General features: G+C 40.9%; 1 long non-coding RNA gene across 1 annotated transcript in view; it reads left to right on the top strand.

Annotated features, from left to right (window-relative positions):
• The first annotated feature begins 4,555 nt into the window (after positions 1-4,555).
• LOC128249182 (uncharacterized) overlaps positions 4,556-7,781 on the top strand; it is an 11,158-nt gene continuing 7,932 nt past the window's right edge. The window contains exon 1 of the long non-coding RNA XR_008265275.1: positions 4,556-6,035. This is a non-coding gene — a long non-coding RNA (uncharacterized LOC128249182). The remainder of the gene's footprint in view (positions 6,036-7,781) is intronic.

Below are 7,781 nucleotides of genomic sequence, written 5' to 3' on the forward strand. Positions count from 1 at the left end.
ACACATACACACACACACACATACACACACACACACATACACACACACACACATACACACACACACACATACACACACACACACAGTGATGCACATATACGTGCAAAAGCTTAGGTCACGGTAAGTACAGCTGCAAAAGGACACACGCACAACACACACACACAACACACACTCACACACTCACACACTCACACACATACACAAATGCAATGACATAATCGTCTCTGAAGAAATTGTTTACATAAAGTACAAATCATAAAATTGTTTCTAGACAGAAAGAATTCATTGATAATTCATGGCCAATCCTGGTGAGGTGGAGTCATTTCGTCAGTCTTTATAGAATCAATGAAGGTTTGCTGGTTAGATTAGTCATCAGGTAAACAAACAAACTAACTCTTTCTAAGCCATACAGTAAAGTTTGTGTTAACATTTAATAAGAGATTAAAGGTTCTTAGCAGGAAACACGCGACAGATCGCTGTTGGGGTTATGCTTGGTCAGGCGAACTCAAAATCATGGCTGTTTTCTTAACTCCGAGTACAAAAAGCACAACATGTCTTTCATAATTTTCTCCTCTTGCCCTCCTCTTCCTGCTCTTCTTCTTCTTCTGCTATACTGCTCCTCCCCAGTATCTCCTCATCCTTTCTATCTCCTTCTCCCTCTCCACCCTCTCTCTATCGCCTCCTCTACTTTCTATCTCCTCCTCCTCCCCCCTCTATCTCCTTTTCCTCACATCTCTCTCCTCCTCCTCCTCCCCTTCCTCTCTGCCTCGACCTTTGTTTCTCTTGCTCCTCTCCAGTGTCTCCTCCTCCTACTACTCCCGCAACCTCTTCCACCACGTTCTTGCATTCACGCCATTTATCCCGAGAATTACTTCAACATTTACATGTTATTCAACCGTTTGCTTAATGCAGAAGCGGGTAGAATTGAAGCCGGTTCCCCTTTACACTTCAATATATATATATATATATATATATATATATATATATTGAATGAAAGATACAACACTACGGAATTGGAAAATAGGCGAAATATTCGTCTTTTTCGATTTTGCAGGTCGAAAATCTGGAGTAGGGCAAAAGATACGACCTTTATAGTAATTTTGTGATGTCTCCAGATACGACATTTAAATCTACGACCTCGTCTTAGCGCGATTGAATGTCGATAAGGAGACCAAAATTTCAAATGTATACTAAAGATTGTTTCACAGACCGAGCATAGCAGTGAGTCGGAAATTTAGGTGTCCCTCTATTTGGGAAGGCTTTTCACAGAACGCCAATTAGCAAACATTAGGCCAAAGGTAAATAGGTTTAATACATATCGAAATTTGGTGACATCAAAATCACACTATGGCTGATTCAATCTGGTTGCGTGCCGTTCAAATGTCGATCCAAGTTTATGAACCATCGGTTGATCGGTTGATCGTGTTACTGATAATGATTAGCAGACGGTATTCTATATAATTAAGCAAATTTAGATAAAAGGCGTTATTGCTGTGGCCATCACGCCTTTTTTAACGATGCAAATGTGCAATTGGAGGAAGAGTTGGCTACTGTGATTAAAGGTGTTCTGGCCATGACCATTCCGTCGGATTGATTAAATTATTGAAACGAGCTGAGGCAATTTTAGTTCCTTCATATGTCCAACTTGTTCGAGTAATTTATTTCGTCCCTGGACCTGCTAGAAACACTGCGGCTGTGATGGTTGTGATGGTCATGTGGTAAGTGTATTTGTGTAGGTTGTTGCAATGGTGTTAGTGCAATCTGCAGTTAGGGGAATTAAAACTGCTTCGTATCATCTTTATTATTATTATTATTATTATTATTATTATTATTATTATTGGGTGAGAGAGCAGTGCATGCCATCAAAGTGACACTGGGGTAAAATATACAAAGCCCAATATACCCATCATGACTACCCGTCTGATAAGGGTACACTAGGCATATGCATCACAACCATATGTGTGCGACATAGTGATCTCATATCAAGATAAACAGCGCATGACCTCGCAGGTGGGGCCCAGTTAGAATTTTCTTCAGGTTGAGTAGCCCATCCCACTCAAAAGGTCCCTGAATAAGGGTTCTTTAAGGATGATGAACAAAACACCCATGTTTCCAAAGGTGAATTATTCAAACCCCAAAGAATTCCTCTCAACACATGGCTATGATGCTCCCCCACTACTTCTGCTCGTGATCAGAGATGCACATATCGTCAGCCACCAAGGGATATGCTCAACTGCTGCGACTACTTGATACGTGCGCATAAACGCCCGAAAGAAAAGACCAAGGACTCCCTGGTGTATAGTTACACCAAAATTCACTTCAACCTCTCCCTCACAGATGCGTTTCTTCACCTCACTTCTTTCCTTCACATTTGTTCCTTCGAGTTGTTTGGTACCGTACTACCACCACTCAAACTCTCCTCACACACTCATCTTTCTCTTCCTCTCCTCACTCACTCATCTCTCTACCGCTTCTCACTCCCTCACTCACTCATATCTCTACCTCTCCTCATTCACTCAACTCTATACTTCTCTTCAGTCACTCATATCTCTTTCACGCTTCCCTCACGCATCTCTCTTCCTCTCCTCACTCACTCATTTCTCTTTACCTTTCCTTACTGGTTCATCTCTGTCTATTTCTTCTCATTCACTCAACTCTACTTCTCCTCACTCACTTGTCTCTCTTCACATCGCTTCACTCACTCATCTCTCTGCTTCTCCTCACTCACTCATCTCTCTACCTCTCCTCACTCACTCGTCTTTCAACGTCTCCTCACAGACTTATCTCTCTCTACCTCTCCTCACTCACTCAACTCTCCCCACTTTCTCCCTTGCTCATCTCTCTCTACCTCCCCTCATTCACTCTTCTCAACCATTCCTCACTCACTCATCGCTCCCTACCTCTCCTCACTCACTCATCTCTCCCTACCTCTCCTCATTCACTCATCTCTCCGCCCTTTCTCACTTGCTCAGCTCTCCCTACCTCTCCTCACTCAATCGTCTTTCAACCACTTCTCACTCACTCATCTCTCTACTTCTCCCCATTCACTCATATCTCTCTACCTCTCCCCACTCACTCATATCTCTCTACCTCTCCCCACTCACTCATCTTTCAACCCCTCTTCACTCACTAAACTTTCTGCCCCTTCTCTCTTTATCTCACTTTACATCTCCTCACTCACCCATCCCTCTAATTTTTCCCATCCGCATGAGGCTACCTCCATCGACTCCTGCACGAATCCCTACTATCTTCCCTTCCTAGAGCGCCAATCCTTCTGTTTCCCATTTCCTGAACAGAACACTTCCCTGCAATCATCCACTCGCAACAGTTTATTCAGAACGTTAACGGAATCAATCACACATTCACAGAAAGAGGGCCTCTGAAGCCGATCAGGGCGGCCACATGTTCTAGACTTGCAGGAATAAAAAAGAAAAAAGAGAAAAAAACAAAGTCCTTTCCACGTCTAAGACTATGATTATCTGAGAGTGTATTGCCTACCGTTTCTATTAGGTCGAAGAGCCACGCAACGTATCTGTGTCGGTTCAATATATCAGAGATAAGTACATTCATTGTAAGAGACGCACTTGCCGTCCATAGACAAGCGCACACGCACAGCCGTACACGCATTCAGAGGCGTAACATTCACACACGCGCACAGCCGCACACGCGGACGGCCGCACACGCGGACGGCCGCACACGCACTAACATACACACACGACAAAGCTACGAAGAGACGACGGCCACGCTCAAGTCCCTATACGTTAATTCGGTCTGCTAGAAATAGCAGCCAAATCTCCATCAGATCGTAGTCTACCGTCTTAAAATAAGATAACATTGGCTACTATTGCACTGATATATATATATATATATATATATATATATATATATGTGTGTGTATATATATCAGTGTATTATTGTGTGTATATATATATATATATATATACAATAACTTATGGACGCTTTGCTTTATACTCGGGCCTGACAATACTTCTCAAGTCCCCTGTAACGGCGGCGGGCGTCAAAAAACACACACACACACACACACACACAATCACACACAGACTAACTTACAGCTGAATTTTCACTTTCTTGTTTATTTACCTCCCACTTACCATCTCACTCTGCCTCTTCCTCTCATTCTCACATTTCCATTCACTACTTGGTTGCTGCTGCTGCTACTACTACTACTACTACCGCTGCTGCTGTTGCTGCGGTTGCTGCTGTTTCTGTTGCTGCTTCTACCACTGCTGCGACTACTACTACTACCGCTGCTACTACTACTACTACTACTACTACTACTACTACTACTACTATTCTATAGCGAAAGAACCGTGTAGCTTCTGAGTGTTGCTGTTGTTGCTAATACCACTACTACTACATCTGTTGGTTATCTGCCCCGCCAACCCCCTCCGCCGCTGCAACTGTTGCTGCTGCTGCTGCTGTTTAACTATGGCGTTCCCTAAGTATGAGATTGATAGAGAGAGAGGATAGAGTTGTAGAAGAAATGGAAACACAGTAAAAGCAACGGACAGCGAGAGAGAGAGAGACAGGGAGAGTGAGAGAGATAAAAGCAGAGAGGGAGACAAAGAGAGAAGCAGAGTGAGAGAGAGAGAGAGTGAGACAGGAAGATAGGAAGCTTTAAGTAAACATAAACGCACGCATGCATAAAGACACAACACATACATACATACATACATGTGTGCGTGTATACATACATACGTACATACATGCATATATGTGTGTGTGTGTGTGTATGTATATATGCATATACATATTTCATAAATTTATTTATATAAACACACACACACACACACACACACACCAGGAATGAAGAGAGTTAATTCAAAGACAGACATATATACACATACAGCGAATGAAGATCACACAGATAAAAGCACACATATACACACACACACAATATATACATATACATATAAAAGTGTGTGGGGAGAGGTGTTATTGAATATGTGTGCGTAAGGGATGAGAAAGAAAGAGAGAGGGTTGGAAAAAGAAAAGCAGAACATGGACAGTAAGTGAGAGAGAGAGAGAAAGAGAGAGAGAAAACGTGTGCATGTGGTATGTGTGAGTGAGCGTGTGTATGTGTGTGTGTGTGAGTTGTATGAGGAGTAGTTGGGGGAGAAGGAAGAGGAGATGGAAGGGGAGAGAGAGGGGTAGTCAGTTAAGCGAGGAGAAATTACAAGACTGCGGACAGCTTGTTTCGCAAGCTTTCGGAAGGAGAACCCATAATAATAATAATAATAATAATAAAGAAAAAGAGAGTGAACAAGCACTCCAACAACAATAAAAACAACACTAAAAACAAAAGGAAGAACAGAAATACAAACATCCATACTAATCCGGAAAAATGTATCTGTAGTACGGGCCTGTATACACATATATATACATACATTATATATATATATAGTACATATATGATATAGACATATATATACATATATATATACACATATGTATGTATATATAGGCGCACCGACGTTTTTCTTAAATTCTTAACTCTACTTTCTTTCAATTTTACCACCTCTCCCTCTCCCTCACTTTCTCCCTTTCCCTCTCTCTCTCTCTCTCACTGTTTCCAGTCTCACTCTCTACTTCTCTTTCACTTCACTACCTCCGCCTTCGTTTCGTTCTCTATCCATGCTTTCTTGTTGTTCTTCTCCTTCTCCTTCTAATCGTTCTCTCTCTCTCTCTCTCTGACTTTCTCGATCTCTGTATCTCTCTCTCTCTCTCTCTTTCGTTCGCTCTCTCACTCACTCACTCTCTCTCTCTCTCTCGCTATCCATTCTTTCCTTTCTTCCTTTCTTCCTTCCTTCCTTCCACAACTACTTCTTGTGTTCTTCAAATCACACATGGACTTAAACGGGGATGTACACGATCACAGTTTCTAGGTACAACTGGCCACAACAAATATTTTGGAATGATGTAATCGTAGGAAAACGTGCAAAGAGCAATGCAGAGAAATGACAAGCTTTTACATGCGACCGTCCTGGCCATTCTTAACCTTCTGCTTATATCTGGTAAGTTTTGGTACATTCTGGTTTTCTCCCCGTCTCTCTCGCTCTCTGTCGATGTGTCTGTGGGGAAGCTCTGTGTGCGAGCGTGTGTCAGTGTGTGTGTGTGTGTGTGTGTGTGTATGTGTGTGTGTGTGTGTGTCTGTGTGTGAGTGTTTGGTGGGCCATGCATGGTTGGATAGGGTCGGGTAAGTGATCACGACTTTTCTGTTTTTCTGTGGGTATGTCGGAATGTTGATAGAAGTATATCTATGTATGTGTATGTATGGTTCTGTGCATATATGTGTGTGTGAGAGAGAGAGAGAGAGAGAGGTGGGTGAGTGAGAGAGACAGACACACAGATATGCATACAGAGAGACACAATGTGAGAGAGAGAGAGACAGAGATAGAGAGAGACACAAAGGGAGATGAAGTGAGAGTTTGAGTTGCAATATTCTATATGTGGTTTGTTGATTTTCATATTTCGTCCTCAAGTACACACATGTCATATTTCTTCGAATAAATATTCTTACACATACATCATACGTTGATTGATATTTGGCCGAGCACTCATATCATATACATACACATACATCAGAGTGTAATGTTTATACGTTTGCACACGCACCGAGCGATGTACACAAACTCATAACATCGATACTTCAGTTATAAATATACGCGGAAATTCATACATACCTAGATGTTAACATGTGTACGTACGGATCTATCTGTCTATCTATCTATCTGTCTATCTAGCTGTCTATTTATCTACCTATCTATCTATCTATATGAATGTATGTCTGTCTTTGTCTCTCCCTCTCTCTCTATTTATCTGTTTGTCAGTCTGTCTGTTTGCCTGTATGTGTGTCTGTGTGTCTGTCTGTCTCTCTATCTATCTATCTATCTATATATCTATCTATCTATCTATCTATCTATGTCTGCCTATCTATATCTCTATCCATATATATATTTCTATCTTATCTATCTACCTAGCTCTCTCTCTCTGTGTCTATCTGTCTGTCTGTTTATATATAAATATAAAAATATATGTATGTATATATATATTGTTTGAACCATAAATACATACATGCATTGATAGACATAAACACACGTAAATCAATATAGGTGTGTATGTGTGTGTATATACATACATACATACTTATATATATATGTATATATATATATATATATATATATATATATATATACACACACACACGCACACACACACAAGCATGCATATCAATATTCGTACTTACACATCACATACACACAAACATAGTATACACTTATGCATGTTTATACGCCTGCTCACATACATTCCCATACTACATACGTACGTGAATACGTACCTACAGATATCGATGTACTGTTATGAAACTAGAAGGCAGAGGCCCACCCACACATAAATGAATACATAGAGAGGGAATGCATGGTGTGCATGCCTTTCTGCGCGCTTCATACATTCTGAATGAATGACATAAAATAACGGTAAACTTAGGGTGTGACGGTTGAGGGCGGTGCGCCGGTTTATGTTCACCGGTCTCTTTTTGTGAATGTATATTTTAAGGGCTTCAGGTTTGAGAGAGTATGAAAGCCACAACATATTTTCCAGCATTTTAAACAAGATTTATTTCATTTCAAAAAGGAAAAAAAATACTTATTTAATTTCATGGTCTCACACAGACACAGACACAGACGCTTTCATCACGCAAATAACACACACATACATACACACACACAAATAAATATATATATATATATATATATATA

The sequence above is a fragment of the Octopus bimaculoides genome, chromosome 12 (genome assembly GCF_001194135.2).
Source record: "Octopus bimaculoides isolate UCB-OBI-ISO-001 chromosome 12, ASM119413v2, whole genome shotgun sequence".
Taxonomy (NCBI): domain Eukaryota; kingdom Metazoa; phylum Mollusca; class Cephalopoda; order Octopoda; family Octopodidae; genus Octopus; species Octopus bimaculoides.